The following is an 18327-nucleotide window of genomic DNA, read 5'->3' on the forward strand; positions in this document are numbered from 1 at the left end:
GAATATATCCAATAGGCTTCTTTTTATGAGAATATAAATCATATTTTATGACTGAAACAAAAATCATATAATACCATCTAATATTCAAAACAACTATACTTAAAAGGGGAGAAGCAATGGAACCCAGATAGAAGGTTTCCACATGGTAAAATGTTGATACCAGTACACACTGTTGTAAGTCAAATACATATATTTTAATACCCAGAACAACCACTAAGAAAGTGATACAAAGATATGCACTCAAAAACACTAAAAATAAGTCAATATAAAATACTAAAATATTTCCAAGTAACACAAAGGCAAGAAAAGAAGTAGAAGAATGAAAAACAGGAAACAAAACAAATAATAAAAGGGCAGATTAAAGCCCTAATACATCAATAATTACCTTAAATGTAAATGGTCTAAATATACCAATTAAAAGTAGAGATTGGCAGAGTAGCTTAAAAATACAACCCAACTATATGTTATTAACAAGAAACTCACTGAAAATTCAGTGGAAGAGATGGAAAATAGAGTACTGTCTATATAATAGATAATCACTATTTAAAATTATGCTTATGAATAATTTTTAGTAATGCAGGAAAATACTTAGAATATTATATTTTATAAGGCATGATGATTAAGTAAATACTCAAATATTTTCTGTATAAGATATAATTGTATATATAGCATGGCTTCACATTGTATATAAATAATTTCTAAATAAATGACTAAACAGAATGCTTTCAAGGTATCACTAACAGGAATCTCAATTACCTTCATTATGCTTTCCTACATTTTTCAGATTTTTTTATCTAAGAATGAATGGCTTTTCAAAAATGAACAAGTGGGGTGAGAAATTGGGGATCAACAGAGGTGAGGCTTAGAACCTCACCCCCCCCCCCTGTTTTAAGAGAAATCTTCTGCATCCGTGGATGTTTTGTTGCCCTTGTCTAGCTTGGATTAATACTTAGTCTATAGGCACAGACCTGATCATCTACATTTGCCCTCTTACAGCACTAAATTATGTTTTCTACCTTTATCTTGCATCTACCTACCACTTCAGCATTTTATTAAAAAAATAATAATAATAATAATAAGGGAGAAATGTGGGATTCACATATAAATCAAGTATAAAAATCAAATGAATAATCATATCTGACTTGATTGTTTATAGTTCATGATGCATGATCAAAACTGAAAGTTTCTGTGATATGACTGCCCTTGTACTGTTCACCATGTAAGAACTTATTCACTATGTAAGAACTTGTTCACCATGTAAGAACTTGTTCGTTATGCTTCAGAAGATTGGAGACTGTTGAGAATTAGGCTTGGGGTTGATTAATGATTGTGCATTGAGTCCCCTATACAGCATTTTATTGTTGTTAATGACCATTTGATAAATAAATATGAGAGATGCCCTCTCAAAAAAGAAAAAAGAATATTCTAAAAGATGTTCTAGAGAAAAAAAATGAACAAGTGGGACTATATCAAACTGAAAAGCTTCTGTACAGCAAAGGACACCATCAGTAGAACAAAAAGACATCCTACAATATAGAAGAAGAATATATTCATAAATGACATATCTGATAAGGGGTCAACATCCAAAATATACAAAGAGCTCATGCACCTCAACAAACAAAAAGCAAATAATCCAGTTAAAAAGTGGGCAGAGGATCTGAACAGACACTTCCAAAGAAGAAATTCAGATGGCCAACAGGCATATGAAAAGATGCTCCACATTGTTAATCATCAGGGAAATGCAAATTAAAACCACAATGAGATGTGACCTCACACCAGTTAGGATGGCCAACATACAAAAGACAAACAACAACAAATGTTGGCGAGGATATGGAGAAAGGGGAACACTCCAACACTGCTGGTGGGAATGTAAATTAGTTCATCCATTGTGGAAAACAGTATGGAGGTTCCTCAAAAAACTCAAAATAGAAATACCATTTGACCCAGGAATTCCACTTCTAGGAATTTACCCTAAGAATGCAGCAGCCCAGTTTGAAAAAGAAATATGCACCCCTATGTTTATCGCAGCACTATTTACAATAGCCAAAAATGGAAGCAACCTAAGTGTCCATCAGTAGATGAATGGATAAAGAAGATGTCGTACATATACGCAATGGAATATTATTCAGCCATAAGAAGAAAACAAACCCTACTATTTGCAACAACAAGGATGGAGCTAGAGGGTATTATGAGCAGTGAAATAAGCCTAGCAGAGAACTACAAGTATCAAATGATTTCACTCATCTGTGGAGTTAAAGAACAAAGAAGAAACTGAAGGAACAAAACAGCAGCAGATTCACAGAACCCAAGAATGGACTAATAGTTACCAAAGGGAAAGGGACTGGAGAGGATGGGTGGGAAGGGAAGGATAAGGGGAAAAGGGGCATTACGATTAGCATGCATAATGTAGAGGGGGGCACGGGGAAGGCAGTATAGCACAGAGAAGACAAGTAGTGATTCTATAGCATCTTACTACGCTGATGGACAGTGACTGTAATGGGGTATGTAGTGGGGACTTGATAATGGGGAGGATCTAGTAACCACAATGTTGCTCATGTATATATTAATGATACCAAAAAAAGTAATATTAAAAAAAGAGTGAATGGCTTTTATAATCAGAAAACAATGTTATTTAAAAGAAAAACTTTTCAATTAAAGCAGTCTATTAAAGATAACTGTTTTGTTGCCTGGGGAGGAGGAACTAGTATTTATCATTGGTAGCCATCATTAATGTGGATCTTTCTACTGGTGAGTTGACTGTCTACCCCTTCCTTGCTTCCCCAGAGAACCAGAGGCACAGGGCAGAAGGCACAGAAGCCCCAGAACATGTTCTCTTTGTAAGCTTTGAGCATGGGATTCAGGGGATGGGGGACAGGGAGTGTGGAAAGAGCAGACAGCTGAGGGTGGGAACAGTGTGGACAGCAGAACAGGACCGCTGGACACCTGCCTCCCTTCCAGCGGTCTCCAGAGTCACTGTCCTAGGTCTCCACAGGTCTGACCACTGAACTGGTTCCCGTGTCACTCACTCCATCACCCAAGGCTACATGAGCATGTCTTGTCCTCACAGCCCAAGAGAGCCTAACACAAGTACTCCCATCATGCTGGGAGCTGCAGTCCAGGAGAGGAAATTCTTTTGCTGTATAGTGCCAAGTCAGTGTCAATGTAACACCCCCATCTTCCTTTCTTTTTTGAAGTCTCTCTCCAACTTTATCTGGGAGCCCTATGACAACCTTCCTACTACAAGAAGCCCAATCCTTTTTCTGGCATTTCAGGTAAGAAACCTCCAAGTAATCTTCAATTCTTCCTTACCTTTTATTTGAATATACAATTATTATAAAGGAGATTCAAATTAAAATGCGGAAGGAGCAGATGTAATGATATCTAAGCTCCCCTATTAGAGATTTACAGTTCTTTTACCAAATAGTACCTTCACTCTTTCTTAACACAACTAACAAAGGAACTGGATTAAAGTCAAAGTTTAAAGTTCCGGCCAAGATTCTTTCATGTATAAGATGCCTCCTTGTCGACGTGGCTGGGGCCTTTTTAGCAGTCAGTGGGACCATGCCAAGACTACTCCCACTTTTACTGCCAATTCTGGAAAAGTTGCCTTTTTCTCTCACTGAGAACATGGAATCCCATCTCTAGGGCCATATGGGATAACTCAAAGCCAACCTTGACTTTCAGGCACTTGGCAAATCCTGCAGACTATTTTAGTGTCCCCATCTTTGTCATCTCCTACAGTTAGACTACCAACCTGATGAGGTGACATAATTTTACAAATACTTGAGCACATATTGGAGACCATATTTTCAAAATAAGCTTTTACTTTAGCGGTTGTCTTCCTTTTTTGGGATAGAGTGGAAAAAACATGAACTTTGGAGTCAAAGCATATCCCTATTACTTATTAGCTACACAATCTTGCAGCCTCTCCATCTATAAAATGGAAATAATCACGCATACCTCTTTTCAGGATTAACTAATATATCAGTTATAAAAATGCCTGGCATATCACAGTTATTATTCTGGCTCCATTTAATATTCCTACCTTAGTTTCTTCTTTCTACCTACTTCTTATTTGTTGTTTTCTTGCTGTATTTCATGGACCTGAATGAGTCACCTTAAATTTTTTTGGAACAAAAAGCATATAAATATGCAATATAAAAATAGTAGACACTCCTCTGGGAAGTAGGGGCAAGCAGTAACTGGGAAGGGACATGAGGCAACTCTCTGGGTCATGATAATATCTTGGTAGGAGTCTGGGTTACACAGATGTATGCATTTGCCAAAACTCAGCAAATGCACAGTTAAAATCTAACTACAATGAAATGTACAAATCTTACCTCAAAAGAAAAAAACTAAACAAATAATGACCTCTACTTTGTGAAACATATGCTGAAGCACTGAGGGGGAATATGTGAAACAATATAATAGATGGCTGAACAGAGGGGTAGGAAGCAAAGAGAGTAAAATGTTAATGGTCAAAACCTGGTGGTTGGTGTAGGGCTGCTCACCATAAAATTCTTTCAACTTTGCAGTACGATTGAAATTTTCCAAAATAAAATGTTGGGAAAATTTGCATAAGGAAAAAAAATGGAAGGTACTCAATACGCATTAGTTCTCTTCCCAAACCCTCTCCTGCTGTTACTCATCAAGCCCTCTGAATCCCAGCTTCCTCATCTACGGGAAAACAACTCGTGTGCCTTATGGGACTTTCGTGAGGATTAAGTAAAATAATAAACACAATAACACTTAGCCCAATCCTGCCACATAAATGCTGTTCATTAAGTGCTAGCTTTTATTGAACCAGTACAGTTTACAATTAAAAGCATAGGCTTACAGTGTATTATTCTGGTATCAGGTAGTGGTTAGAAGCCCTGAGTCCTACTACCTGGGTTCAACTCCACCATTCTGTAGCTTTGGGCATAATTCTTAACCTTTCTGTGCCTCAGTTTCCTCATGTACAAAAAAAAAGGATGATTTATGTCTCTCCCTCCTAGGGTTATTATGACAAATGCGATAATATATATATGAAGTGCTTAGACAGTGGCTGGAGCAGTGTGTGCACTCAATCAATATTAGCACATTCAGTATGCTGGACATTCAGGGGGGCATGAGGATGAATGCTTAAGTCCCTGACTCCTCAAGGAGTTGGTAATCCAGGGGAGGAGAAAGCCACGTCAACAGAAGCATTACAGAGTGGCTTGTGATGTGTGCCACAGGAGAACTGCTACCATGTGTTTGCAATACTGGAAAAACAAATGCATAATGACAACTGAATTAGATGAAGAAGGCTCCAAGGGAGTGGCATTTGATAATCTAGGACTTGAGGGCAGAGAAGGGAAAAAAAAGGTCAGTAAAGTGAAAGCACATGGTACAGACAGCCTACTAGAGCTCAATAAAAGATAGGCAGGAGTGGGTTGGAAGATTCATGGCTGGAGAGAGACTAGGGTCAAATGGTGAAAAACTGTGCTGATGAAAGTAGACTTTGTTCTGCAAAAGTACTTAGAAAAACTGATCATCTGTTCATATATGCCATAGGGTTAGTACAGGTGAGTCTTCCAAATTAATTTCAAGCAATAACTTACCTTTGATTTTTCTGATAAATAACAAATACTACTCTCATCATTTATCCATGGCACTGTTTATATAGAATGCCTAAAAATCATAACCATAACCATTTTACCAATTCAAGGAATATCTCTAACTCTGTAAGAAGGCCCAGAGCCTCTGGAATCGATTTAATTAGCACCACTCTAGTTGGTTCATTGCTGTGAGATTTAGCTTGGAATATAACCCAAGAGATTAAATTCAGGGAGAAACTTTCATGCAGCAACAGAGAAGAGCTGGCTCCCTCTGGACGCTGCCAGCTGGCCATGCCGTGCCATTCAGAGCTTTCCATGCCTTGGTAAATATGCTTCTGATTGCCATAGGCACTGAGCAAACCCCTAAGCCTTCCAAAGTGTCTTAAACACAGAGCTTGAGGGGAATGGTCAGGATTGGGGTAGGGCTCATGATTAAAGTCACCAAATACAGCTTCAAAATTATGTAAATTAAACATGTGATATACATGTGAAAACACCTATATACAGACACACTTTTATCTCGTTATTAACTATGCCTTTTTAGTGGAGGCACTTCTGAGTGAGGTGGGTAGGTGGCCTGGTTCAGGCTCAGAGGAATAATGTCCTGGTCTGAGCGACCCATGAGGACAGGGCCAGTGACTGCCTTGCTTACTGCTGTATTCTCAGGATGCTCACAAAACATTTGTTCACTGAATAAGTAAATGGTCTAGTCCCCAGCGTTGTAAGGTCAGAAATATATATACTTTTTACTTTACTGGATTATTAAATCCTTAATTGGGTGGGATAGAATTGATTTAATACCAACCAAACTCAATGGAAACACACCAGATTTTTTTTTCCCCTCATTTTTAGAGGTTTATGACTTTCCAGGAGCCTTGGTGTTCCTGTCATTTACCCAGAGGTGTCCTATCCTAACATCTGGGAAATAGAACCCCTAATCAAGTTGCTGCCTGAGGAACAAATTTAAAGCCTCTGAGGTTTTCAACCTGCATATGTAGCAGGCCCAGCTTCGCAGAACAAGCATGTCTCCCCCAGGACAGAGCAAGATGTACTCTGACTGAGTCCTCCCCTCCAAACCATCCTGGATCCATCTCCTGCCTCTCTGCAACATTCTTCATTTGAACATGTTATAAATCCCTAGCTTTAAAGATTTTTAGTTGACAGGGCTTTAACTTAGCTGCTTTCTAATGACCAAAAAGAGACCTTCCTCTACACATGCCTCCAGAGGACTACTTGGATCTGGTCACCTCTGCATAGATGTGCACCAATTTCCAGGCCATTCTGGCCTCAGCAGCGAACACTGGGAATACCTTTGGAAAATGCTGGGGAATTAAGTGATATCTCTGGTCCCATGACTCTGTAATAAGTCCGGTTCAGAACTTCTTTTTCTCTTAAATGCAGTATCTTGCATTCACTAATTTTCTGCCCAACTGGCCTCATAAACATTTCAGAAAAATCTCCCATCAGCATAGCTTTTCATTACTGTACACTTTAGAAAGATCTAGGAAATTCAACGTATCAGGGATGAGCTTAGAGGCAACTGTAGAAGGTCATCCTCATCATTTACTCACTCAGAGAAGGGGACTTATGCCTACACTATTTTTTCTATTCTTAAGCCAATTTCTACCCAGGACCAAACAGTTTCTCAAACCCATGATGGCTTTTCACTTAAAAGAATAATGAGAAAACAGAAAATTTTCAAAAGGAATCTTGTCAAAGGTTTCTCTTCTAACAAATTTTTTATTTTGAGCTAACTTTAGACTCATAGAAAAGTTGCAACAGAGAATTTCCATATATCCCGGACCCAGCTTCTCCTGATGTTAATATTTTCCATACCCATTGTACATTGAACAGAGCCAGGATGTTAACGCTGGTACAATACTATTAACTAAACCAAAGACCTTATTCAAACTGCACCAGTTTTTCTACCAGTGTCCTTTTTCTGTTTCAGAATGCTATCCAGGATCCCCACTGTATTGGTCATTATTTCTTAGCCTCCTACAGTCTAACAGCTCCTCGGTCTTTGCTTGCCATTCATGTCCTTGACACTTTAAGAATAGTCAGTTACTTGGTGAATGTCCCTTGATTTGGGTTTGTCTGATGTCTCTTCATGATTACAGAGGTTATGCATTTTTAACAGAAATACCACAGATGTGTCCTTCTCAATTAATCATATCATAAGGTTCATGATGTCAGTGTGTCTTATCACTGGTGTGGTTGACCTTGATCATCTGGTTAAGGTGGTTTCTCCACTGTTCTGTAAAATCACCACCTTTTCTGTCCTTACAGTTAATACACATGTTGATGGAGTTTATTTGAGACCGTGCGAATTCTGTCAAGAGTTTCTTAAAGGACTACTGGCTCCCTCATTCACAAGCCTGTTCACTTGCCTTAAAAACTCCAAGAGATTACAGATGACTCTTGACAAGGATTAGGGGAGCTGACTTCCCAACACAGTAAAGTATCTGCATATAGGAACTGAGAACTGGAGCATATGGAGTGCGGATGGTCCTGGAGTGAGGCTCACACTCTCTGCCCCATAAATGACTGTCCACAACCTGTACCTGTTTGACCAGAATGGAGTGTGTGTGCATGACAGCGAGTGGCACTGCAGGAAGCAAGGCGGATCCCCAAGGAGGAGGAGTACCAGCTGATATACAGGATGCTCTTCTCCATCCACTTGGTGGTCAGCACCGAGGAAGGGCGCCTTCCTGGCCTTCCAAACTAACCATTACAAACTCCATTATTACGAGACGACCACTGGGACCAAGGCTGTCATAAATACTGACTTGCACATGGGACCCATCCGAGACGTGCTGCTCCACATCTACAGTGCTTTGTACGTGGAGCTGGTGGTGAAGAATCCCCTGTGCCCGCTGGGCCAGACTGTGCAAAGGAAGCTCCTGCACTCCAGGCTGGACTCTCACGCCCACTCTCTGCCCTTCTTCCCCACCTGGGCTGGCTGGAAGAAGCACCCTACCTCACCCCTCAGGAGAATCCCTGTCTGCCTGGGGCCCTTCCTAACCTGTTCCTGGAGGCCCCATTGAACTCCCCCCTGCCCCTCCCAACCCCCCATCCCAGCAGCCTGAAGCCCACCCTGGTGCCCTCCCTCCCTCTCAAAGGAAAAAAGCCTACAGGAGTGCCTAACCAGGCCCTGTCTCCAGTTTTATCCCCCACCTGATACCTTTAGAAGTACAGAATAAACTTTTAGTCACCTTCAAAAAAAAATAAATCCACATGTAACTTTCGGCTCCCCCAAAATTTAACTACTAATGTCTACTATTGCCCAAAACTCTTAACATACCTACTAATACTGTATTCTTACAGTAAACTGAGAAGAGAAAATGTTATTTTAAAAATCATAAGGAAGAGTAAATACATTCATGGTACTGTACAGTATTTACTGAAAAAATCCACATATAAGTGGGCCTGCACAGTTCAAGCATGTCTTGTTCAAGGGTCAACTGTGGTTATGATTTCCTCTTACTATTTCTGTTATGCAAGCACTTTGTTATTACTTTTTTGTTTGTTCAATTAGTTTTATTTTTCTTTTGTTTATAAAAACAGCACATCTTCATTGTCAAAAAAAATTATTGTGGAGAGCTCATAACCACACCTTTAGAGATTGGTACTTGTTATGGACTGAATGTTTGCATCCCCCCAAAAATTCATGTTAAAATTATAACTCCTAATTTGACAGTATTAGGAGATGGGGGCCTTGGGAGGTCATGACAGTGGAACCTTCATAAATTGGATTAGTGCCTTTATAAAAGGGACCCCAGAGAGCTCTCTTGCCATTCCCCAACATATGAGGTTACAACAGGAAGAAAGGCCATCTGCAAACCAGAAGAGGGTCCCCACCAGAACCTGACCACACTGGCACCCTGATCTCAACTTTGAGCCACAGAAGCTGGAGAAATAAATTTCTGTTGTTTGTAAGCCACTCAGTCTGCAGTATTTTGATATAGAGCCTGAACTACGATAGCACTATAGCTACTTTAATCATATACAAAAATCCAGTAAATCTTTTTCTCTCTTTAAATACCACTGGAGTAAGATCCATGGGCTTAAATCCTGTTCACCAGGGACTTCAGGCAAATTACTTAATTTGTGTGCTGACTGACCAGTATCTGTTATTCGCAGATGGGGTAAGCAAAATCAACAATTCTTTGGAAGAACTATTCAGTAAGGTAGAAATTAAAATGCTATGGCCTATATTTAAGGGAAATTAATTGAACACTGCTATGGGGAGGGTGAGGTCACACAGTGGACATCTGCAATTCCAGATGTCACATCTGGACCAAAATTAAAATTGTTCATTGCTGAACTACTTAAGAACTTGAGGGAATGCTAGCTGGTTCCCAGGATTTGCTTATTTCTAGTTTATCAAGTAAGGCCCAACAGTCTGTAAGTTTATCACTTATTTGTGTAGCCCAAATGACAATCAGGAAGAGATTATCTACTATTTTCCTCGAGAATAACAACAACAAGATCAGCTAAAAGCAGTTGAGCCATAACATGCATTAGACATGGTTCATTCTAAATGCTTCATGTGCAGTAGTTAATTTAACTCTCATCACAACCCTTAGTAGTAGGTATTATTATTACCTCCAGTTTACAGATGAGAAAACTGAGGCAAGAAGAAGCTAAGTAAGTTGCTCAACTCACTCAGCTAGTAGCTGGTATAGCCAAAATTTGAACCCAGGCAGGCCTAGTTCTAGAGCACATGCTCTTAGCGCTACACTCTTCTTTTGTCAAAGAATGCAAGAATAAATTGTCATCAGGAAGAGAGACGTGATCTATGAACCAGAGTTCTGGAGGAAGCTGAATTGAACAAAAGATTCAAGTGACAGAAGACAACCACCTCCAGAATGGAAAGACCTGAGAGAAGAAACAAGAAGGGCTCCCAGGGTCTCACACAAAAGTCAGCAAAGAGGGCCACTGCTTGGAAACATCTGAAAGCAATGTGTAGAAGGACAAGAGAAAAAAAAAGAGAACTCCAAGTAAACAAATTAAATAAGCAGATTACATGAAAGGGAATCCAGCAGAGTTACTTTTGATTTTTTTTTTCTGAGTAATAGAAGCCCAGAAACAAGACAATCTAAGATATGAGACTCAAAGGAAAAAATGATGAGCAAACAGAATACTTCAAGCTGTCATCTGTAAAAATAAACAAAATGATGCCACCCCCCACCCTCCCACCCCCAGACAGGTGCCTTCATCATTTAGTGATGGCCATCTGTTTGTCTTCTTTAGAAAAACCTCTATTTAGGTCCTCTATCAATTTTTAATTGGATTATTTGGTTTTTTGGTGTTGAGATGTGTAAGTTCTTATGTATTTTGGATATTAACTTCTTGTCAAATACATTAATTGCAAATACATTCTCTCATTCGGTAGATTGCTTTGTTTTGTTGATGTTTTGTTTTGCTGTGCAAAAGCCTTTTAGTTTGCTGTAGTCCCACTTGTTTATTTTTGCTTTTGTTTCCCTTGCCTGGGGAGACATATCCAGAAAAAAAATTACTAATGCCAATGTTCAAGAGTGTACTGCCTATGTTTTTTTCTTTCAGGAGTTTTATGGTTTCAGGTCTTATATTTAGGTCTTTAATCCACTTTGAGTTGATTTTTGTCCATACCACTTTTATCCACTCCTCCCTTACCTTTTCCTCTAGCATCCACTTGGCATTCAGGCCTGGTTTGCAATCCCATGTACTAGCTTAGTAATAATGCCTTGGAGCCTTAGTGTCCTGGCCCACAAAGTAGGGTAGTAATAATTTCCACACACAGGCCTATTGAAAAGGTAACGCAAGCCATTTGAAAAAGCTCCCACCACCCCATGCTGAGCATGTATTACAGTGCTCAGTACGTTGATTTTCTGCACATAAAGACTGGCCTTTGTCAAGAGGCCATCCTAAGCCCATTTGTTTTCTGTCTTACATACTCTCCCTGGAGGGGTGGGGATTTTATATCTATTCTTACGGCTTTGACATCCCCCTCAGAGCAGGTGCATCTCGCATATTTATCTCAGTCCCCACATTTTACCTGAGTTTCCATTCCATATTTCCAACTGCTCCTAGATATGTTTTCCTAGATGTCTGAAAGGTTTTTAAATTCAAGTTAAAATAAACTCTCCTCTCTCTCTCCAAATGGAGCATATGGAGTGCGGATGGTCCTGGAGTGAGGCTCACACTCTCTGCCCCATAGATGACTGTCCACAACCTGTACCTGTTTGACCAGAATGGAGTGTGTGTGCATGACAGCGAGTGGCACTGCAGGAAGCAAGGAGGATCCTTGCTGTAAAGGAGGATCCTTGTGAGTAAAATAAACTCCCCTCTCTCTCCCCTCCACACCCTTTACCCTTCTCCATAAGTTGTTCAACATTTCCACCATCTATTATCACCTTCCCTAAAACAAACAACAAATGACCCTCTGAGTCATCCTCTAATTCCCAGTCTCACCTGAGTTAGACACAAGTACTTTTAAATTCTGCCTCAAAACCCTCATCTTCTCTTCTTCATTATCACCGCTACCACTTTGTCAAGTCCCCACCCTCTCTCATCTGGAGCACTGCCACAGTCCCGTAACCAATTTCTCCCAGCAGTCCGTGCTTACCTGACAGCCAGTTATCTTCCTAAAAACAAACTTGAATACGGTACTCCCCTGCTTCACAACCTATGGGTTTCCCACAGGATACAAACCGAAACTTGTTGGCCAGGCATTCAAGGTGCATCACAGCCTGGCCTCCAAATCCCTGGTCCAGTCTCATCCCGTCACTTGGGTGCCCTCAGGCTTTGATGAGCCTGGCACCTTCAGGCTTTCGCCCTTTTGCTTCATTCTCTACCTCACAAAGCTCTGCTGGAACAGTAACACTCAGCTCCCGGAATACCTTCACTGACTCACAAAAAATCACTCCCTCTGCCCTTCCCCACCCTGTGTCTCCAGGACACCTGACACATCACAACATTTGCCATTGTTGGTTTGCATACATGCCACCTCCTCAACCAGAAAGGAGACCTTGAAGGCAGGGACACAGCTGCCTGTATCTTTGTGTCTCCTGTACATCGTTCCATGTCCTTCAGCTCAGACAAGGCCTCAGTTTATGGTTGTCAACTAACTGAATTAAGAGCAGCAAAATACACAAGAGTACAAAGTTGAAGCCCAGAAGAATTAGTACAACTCAGAGAACAAACGTAAACTGTGGGAAAAAAAATTAATGGGGGTAGATAAGGAATAGGAAGAGGGGATGCCAAAACAGGGAGAAACTGATTTTCCTTATATGGAAGGAAAGGACAGTTCCTGCTTTTGCTTTGATGATAGTAAATAAATATAGAAACATGTTATTTCTAGCATGAAGAGAATTCAGAAGATTGTTCACCATTAAAATTTGTTTAAAAGTTAAAAGGAAAGAACATTCTGTAAAACAGAAGGTGTAACAGAAAAGAGACAGCTAAGAAATATAAAAGTTAAGAAATTATATAGAGAAAACACTGACAAATACAACAGTCACCATAAAGTAAATAGGGTAAATTCACACACAAGTAATAGAATCTTCAGGTTTGGTTGGAAAAAACACAAAACTCAACAATATTCTGCTTGTAAGAGGTAAGCTCTGAAATGACAATAATGAAGTAAGAAAATGTAACAAAATCACCACACAAGAACTCTATATAGAATGTAAAAAAGAGGACAAGCATTGCTTTAAATAAAATGCCAAAAAACCAAAAGTAAAAACTGAACACCCAACTAATAATCTTGAGAAATGAACAACCAAAAATGCCAAGAGGAGCTTTTTTGAAAAAAGAAAGGAATTAGATATTCTGAAAGCAAAAACCAAACACCTCGGAAGGACCTACATGAAACTGGCAGGAGGTGCTGCCCATGAGAAGCTGAGGCCAGAGGAGGAGTGAGTAAGACAATGACTTTTTAGTGTGTCTTCTTGTACTTTTAAAGTCTTTTATTTCAAGTAAACGTCTTTGCTTTACAAAAAAAAAAAAAAGAAAGAAATGCATGAAATTGGAAAAATGAGATCTAAAAAGAGGCAAAATACTATGGATGGGCTAATAAATTTGGATAAAACTAAATAGGTGGATTTTCTATTAAAAATGTAAATTCTAACACCAGCAAAAATAAAATACCTAAATAGACCAACGTCTTTAAAAATAAAATAAAATGACTATATTACCACAAAGCAACTAGTCTCTGACGGTTTATCAGTGAACCCTTTTAAATTCCCCAGAAACAAACAATTCATATTATAGAGAAATCATGCTTAAAGCTGGTCAAGATGTAGGTTATCTAGTTCATGCTACTAACCTGATCTTAAAACTGGCTAAAGAAAATGGAGAGAGAACACTATAGACAAAGCTTACTTAGAAGTCATGCTCAAAAATTTAGAAGAATAGTAAATAAAATGTAGGAATAGGTTAAATTTTAAAATGTTGTGTTGATGTGGGGGGGATCATGGGGAAGATAGTATAGCACAGAGAAGGCAAATAGTGACTCTGTGGAATCTTACTACACTGATGGACAGTGACTTCAATGGGGCATGGGGGGGGACTCGATAATATGGGTGAATATAGTATCCACATTGTTTTTCATGTGAAACCTTCTTAAGAGTGTATATCAGTAAAACTTAAAAAAAACCCTGTAAAACAATAAATTGTCATGTGTCATTTCAACAGATACCAAAAATTCATTTGTTAAAATCCAACACCTGGGGAACCCTCCTACACTGTTGGTGGGAATGTAAACTGGTTCAACAATTATGAAAAGCAATATGGAGGTTCCTCAATGACCCACTAATTCCACTCTTAAGAATTTACCTGGAGAAAACAAGATCCCTGATTCAAAAAGACATATGCACCCCTATGTTTACCACAGCACTATTTACACTAGCCAAGATATGGAAGCAACCTAAGTGTCCATCAAGAGATGAATGGATAAAGATGATGTGGTACATATACACATGGAATATTATTCAGCCATAAAAAGAAAAGAAATCCTACTATTTGCAACAACATGGATGGAGCTAGAGGGTATTATGCACAGCAAAATAAGCCAGGCAGAGAAAGACAGATAACAAATAACTTCACTTATTTGTGTAGTATACAAAAACAAAGCAAAACTGAAGGTACAGAATATCAGCAGACTCACAGGCTCCAAGAAGGGACTAGTGATCACCAAAGGGAAGAGGGTGGGGAGAGTGGATGAGGAGGGAGAAGGGGATTAAAGGGCACTATAATTCGCAATCACAGTATAGGTAGGTGGCAGGGAAGGCAGTACAGCACAGAGAAGACAAGTAATGACTTGATAGCATTTTACTATGCTGGTAGACAGTGACTGCAATGGGGGGTGAGGACTTGATAATATGGGTGAATGATGAAACCATAATATTGTTTATGTGAAACTATCATAAGATTGTATATCAATGATACTTTGATTTAAAAAAATTTTTAATCCAATATCTAAATTCAAAAATTCTAAAACTGATAATAAAGATATGCTTTCTTACCCTTATTAGAGTACCTTTTTAAGACTAAATGCCAATATTGTACTTCAAGGAAGAAATAAGCGATGCAATCATTAAAAACAGGCACAAAATTAAGAAGCATTTTATCATCACTGTTAATTAATACAGTATCAGAAATTCCTTCTGATACAAAGTAACATGAAGTTGAGCATTAGAAAATATGTGTACAAGTTTACTTGTAAATAAACTTGTCTTATGCTATTTCTAGTTTAGAAGATTGATATACAAGGCCACTAAATAGTTTTTGTTCAACCTTATGACTCAAAGAATGAGCAAGCTGGAATTTACCATATACCCTACAGGAGCCCTGCTGCAATCCACCATGAGGCAGGAAGTTCCAGAAGCTACAAGTGTGGAAAAACTCCCATGGGCTGGGTGGTCCCGGGCTTGTGGACAAGGAGTGATGCTGCCGTGGAACTAAGTCAGGATGCTGAGCACAGAACTTCCAGCAGTATCTACCATAGATGACCCTGACGCCATTTCCTCCAGTTTCTTTCCAAAAATTTGTACTCAGCATACTAAAGGTTCTTAACTTTATGGCAAAAAATAATCTAATAGATTTCCTTTATTTAAAACACTAAAAGTAACAACACCAAAAAAACCCAAAGTCTAAGCTTTTGAGTGATGGAATAATAGACTAAATTGAGCTCCCAACTCAAAAAAACATATAAATAAAAACTTTACTAGGGCATATCTGTTCTATCAACTGAAGGCTATGTGTTCTCACACTGATTATTTGCCAGTCTGCTTTGTCTTCAGTATGACATTTAGCATTGAAAAGTCCTTCCCAGAGCACAGGCCACACATCCTCTAGCTGAGAATACGGCTTGGATAATTGGTATTCACACTAGTGTTCTAGTTTTTCAAGTCAGTCACAAAAAATGCAGAAGTATAAGTTGTACACTCAAATTAGAGGTTGACCTTGGACTAAATCCACACATCACAGAAGACAACATGCAACTCTACTTTTATAATACCCAATGGTATTATACTTTTATAATACCATTAGTATTATAAACAGGTTCTTATCACATGGTCTAAGAAATCACCAAAATTGTATATTTGATACAGACTTTAGGTTAATCCAAGAATAGAATCATTTAATCAAAGTTCAGCAACAAAAATCAAGGAAAGTGAAAATACTGTTTAACAGCAATACAAAGACTAAATATGACTTATAAAAACTAAGGCATTACAAAGTTATGGTAAATGATATGGCAAGAAATTTATTAAAATTCAGAAGCATACTGCTTACTACCCAGAAGACATACTTTTTCCTTACTTCATTGGCTTCTCCAGGTTCCCTCTTCACTTCATGTAGCTTCGTATGCATTCTTAAAGGTTCACTTGCTGTTGTGCAGGCCAGCCACAATTCAGTCCTATAAAAGAAGCAGCATATCATCACTTCATGAGAAAAGAGAGAAAGTATATTCTAGGAAGCCAGTTATCCAATCTCATCAGTCTCCTCTACTAATTCATTTTCACCAGAACTATAAACAGAAAAACCAAGAGGGTGGGGAGAGTAAAAAGAGGTCATTAAAATACAAAGTGGTCATTTAAAATTATTAAAAATGCTAGTAGAAACTGAAAAATATAAACAGAAATAAGACAAACTCAACTGTCTCTGATAATAGATCTGAACAAGATCATCATCAAAAACAAGATCATCATCAAAATCTGTAATTTCAACACTTCCCATCAATGAGTTCCCATCTCTCTCTCTCTCCTAGCAAGTCTGAGATGGCTTAGCAGAAATTATAAAACTGACATCTGACCTTAACAACTTCAAGGATACACTAAGGATGTGCTGTTTCTGATGCTCTTCCATTCAAAGCCCTGGGGTTTCCTGGGAAGGATTCAACATGTGTAAAAAATGGTCTAGAAGGGGAGTTCCAGGCCAAGGAACTATGTTATCCTCATCTTTGTCTCTGACCCTTATCTCTACGTTGTCCCATTCTGCCCAGTGCCAACGATGGGCACACACTAACTTGGTGAAGAAATGAGACAGTAACTATGTTTTCAACAAACCACCAAACAGGCTTTGTGCCATCTTAAAATTACTTGGGAAACAGTTGAAAAACCATAGCTTTTAAGTTTGTTCTTTCTGTCTCAAAACATTTTTTTATTGAGATGCCCTTAAGCAGTAAAAGGGCGCTAAAGTGAGAACACAAGAGGGTCTTAGAACTTCAAACATAACAGTGCATCAGTACGCTAGAGAGAGTCAGGATTGTGAGTATTAGTGAATATAAACAAGTCTGTTCCTCAAAAAAGCACCCCTTACCAAAGAGGCCTCTAGTTATCTTGCACCATCATCCTTATATCTTTAATATACACATATCAAGCTTTTACTCTGTGCCAGGCACTGTTCTGAAGAGCTTTAACTACATTAACTAATTCAATTTTATAACAATCCTATGAGCCAGATTCTATTATTCTAATTGTCCAGATGAGGAAGTGAAGGCACAGAAAGGTTAAGTAAATTGTGCAAGAAAATGCACTGTGCTGCTGTTCACAGGCAAGGTTCCTGGGCAAATACATCCTTCTGGTAAGTGGCAGTCTCCTCCCTCTATTCTCTTTCTTCTACTGCTGTCAAGGTATAGTAGCTCAATATCTAGTTAAATTAGCTCTTGTTGGAAAACTTTCCTAATAATATACTGAAAAACACAACTTTTAACTCTCCACAACTTAAAAACTGACCTTTTCTTATTTAAAAAAATTATCCAGTGGACATCACCAAGAGGAAATTATCTTAATTTTATGGAAGTCAGAGCAATAATTATAGAAAGCTGAGTACTCACATTCACCCAATCCTTCAGCTTATTATATTTATTCCAGATAATTTGCCATGCTTACCAGATCCCTTCCCACTGTAAAATCACAAAGCCCTCACTCAAGCAAGGCATTTATTTATTGTTTTCCTCTCTAGGTCTGGTGATTGGGACGTAATGCTAATGATGCCAAAAGCAGTGGGTTCAATCCCCTACAAAGCAACTAGCTTTGTTCACTTCACGTCTACAAACTTAGCCTGAATGGTATATTTTGGGTCATAAGTGATCATTTATGAGATCACAAAAAATGTATGATGCAAATTTTTTTTGAGGTAAAACTCAACAAAAAATTAACCATTTTCAAGTGCACAATTCAGTGGCATTTAGTATATTCACAATGTTTTCAACCATCACCTCCACCTAGTTCCAAAACATTTTAGTCACACCAAC

At 38.7% G+C, this 18327-nt stretch overlaps 1 protein-coding gene and 1 pseudogene across 11 annotated transcripts in view; one reads left to right on the forward strand and one right to left on the reverse strand.

The window, feature by feature from the left end:
• ZHX3 (zinc fingers and homeoboxes 3) overlaps positions 1 to 18327 on the reverse strand; it is a 136023-nt gene that overhangs the window by 61192 nt on the left and 56504 nt on the right. For 7 of the 11 annotated variants that reach the window (XM_057502997.1, XM_057503002.1, XM_036902269.2 and 4 more), the window contains exon 2: positions 16381 to 16488. The gene's annotated coding sequence lies outside the window, so the exon portion shown is untranslated. The remainder of the gene's footprint in view (positions 1 to 16380; positions 16489 to 18327) is intronic. The other 4 variants (XM_057502996.1, XM_036902272.2, XM_036902271.2 and 1 more) reach the window with 1 other exon arrangement.
• LOC130683896 (trafficking protein particle complex subunit 1-like) lies at positions 1450 to 8697 on the forward strand (annotated as a pseudogene).

The sequence above is a fragment of the Manis pentadactyla genome, chromosome 5 (genome assembly GCF_030020395.1).
Source record: "Manis pentadactyla isolate mManPen7 chromosome 5, mManPen7.hap1, whole genome shotgun sequence".
In the NCBI taxonomy this organism is placed as follows: Eukaryota; Metazoa; Chordata; class Mammalia; order Pholidota; family Manidae; genus Manis; species Manis pentadactyla.